Genomic DNA, 2,322 nt, shown 5'->3' on the forward strand with positions numbered 1-2,322 from the left:
TGTTTTATTACAATATGTTGATGACCTTATGCTGGCAGCAGCTACAGAGAAAGAGTGCCAAGAGGCAACGGGCGACCTTCTCCAAACCTTGGGGACTTTAGGTTACAGGGCCAGTGCCAAAAAGGCCCAGATTGCCAAGCAAGAGGTTACATACCTTGGTTATAAAATAAAACAGGGCCAGAGGTGGCTAACACAGGCTATAAAAGAAACCATCCTCCAGATCCCTGAGCAGGCTAACCCTAGACAAGTGAGAAAATTTCTGGGAACTGTGGGATATTGCCGGTTATGGATCTTGGGGTTTGCAGAAAAGGCCAGGCCCCTATATGAAGGGACCAAAGAAAACAAGGACTGGGAATGGACTGAGCCAATAAAAGAGGCCTTCCAAGAGCTCAGGCGAGCCTTGCTAGAAGCTCCTGCCCTTGCCCTCCCTGATCCATCTAAGCCTTTCCAATTATTTGTAGATGAAAAGCGGGGGATAAAAAAAGGGGTACTAACAAAGAGATGGGGACCATCGAAGCGACTTGTAGCTTACCTTTCCAAGAGACTGGACCCAGTGGCAGCTGGATGGCCACCTTGCCTCCGTATCATCGCGGCCACCGCGCTCTTAGTCCACGATGCTGATAAACTGACTTATGGACAGAGACTCTTGGTCTACACTCCTCATGCCATAGAGAGAGTTTTAAAGCAACCCCCAGGTAAATGGATTTCTAATGCCCGCTTGACGCACTACCAGGCCTTGCTACTTGACACCCCACGGATTCATTTCCAAATGCCCTGCACTCTAAATCCGGCCACTCTTTTGCCCAATCCAGAGGAAAATAGCCCCCTCCATGATTGTGATGAGATACTGGCCGGGGTAACAGCAATGCGAAAAGACTTAACTGATACTCCACTGGATAACAGTGAGCTAAAATGGTTCACAGATGGCAGCAGTTATATAAAAGATGGACAGAGACGGGCGGGAGCCGTAGTAGTAGATGACTCTGGACAGACGATATGGGCAGAGGCCCTTCCCCCGGATACCTCAGCACAAAAGGCAGAGTTAATTGCCCTGATTCAAGCATTAGAGAGAGCCAAAAGAAAAAAAATAACTATTTTCACTGACAGTCGCTATGCTTTTGGCATGGTACACATCCAGGGCCCAATATATCAGGAACGGGGGTTTTTGACAGCTGAAGAAAAAAAAATTAAAAACTTGCCTGAAATCCGTAGACTTTTAGAGGCTGTACAGATGCCTCGGGCTGTGTCAATAGTACACGTACCTGGACATCAGAAGGGTGACAGCCCCACGGCACGAGGGAATCGTGCCGCAGACCTGGCAGCTCAAAAAGCAGCTGATGAAGATTTCATCACCCCTGTGTTGGCGATCGGACTTCCACCTCCAGGTATGGGAACTCTGCCCCCAACCCCTGAGTATTCATCCACAGACCTTGCTTGGATCCAAAAACACACCAACCTTCAAAAAGATGAAGATGGATGGTACCGAGACTCAGACGGCTACTTGATACTCCCTGCTCAGTTGGGACGGCAACTATGTGAGCATTTGCACTTTTCTACTCATCTGGGAAAAAAGAAGACTCTGATGCTCTTTCAAACTGTGCGCCTGCGATTTCCCCAGAACCAGACAACTGTAAAGAACATAGTGCATGCTTGTAAGGCGCGTCAACAGATGAGGCCAGAAAAAGGACAACATGCAGGACTGAGGTATCGGGGAAAAGGACCAGGGCAACACTGGGAAATAGATTTCACCGAGGTAAGGCCAGGCAAGTATGGTTACCGGTACTTGTTAGTGTTGGTGGATACCTTCTCAGGGTGGGTAGAGGCTTTTCCCACAAAGGGAGAAACCGCGATGATAGTGGCAAAAAAGATTAAAAAAAAAATAGTTCCCAGGTTTGGCCTGCCAGTGACCATCGGCTCTGATAATGGACCTGCTTTTGTGAGTCAAATAGTTCAGAGCCTTGCCCTAGCCCTGGGGACTAAATAAAAGTTACATTGTAAATACAGTCCACAGAGCTCAGGGCAAGTAAAAAAAATGAATCGGACTCTAAAAAAACTTTAACTAAATTGGCTACAGAGACTGGCGGGGACTGGGTGACCCTCCTTCCCTTCGCCCTCTTCCGTGCGCGTAATACTCCTTATCAACTTAATCTGACCCCAATTCTGTATGAGAGACCTCCCCCTGTATGTCCAATATTTAAAGGAAAAAAACTACCGCCTCCCACGTTGGGACAATTCCAAGAGGCCTTGATGGCCTTAAGCAAGGTGCACTCTCATGTCTAAAAACTGCTCCGGAAAATACATGTGGGTCAAAATAAGGGAACT

Source organism: Capra hircus, chromosome 8 (assembly GCF_001704415.2).
Source record: "Capra hircus breed San Clemente chromosome 8, ASM170441v1, whole genome shotgun sequence".
Taxonomy (NCBI): domain Eukaryota; kingdom Metazoa; phylum Chordata; class Mammalia; order Artiodactyla; family Bovidae; genus Capra; species Capra hircus.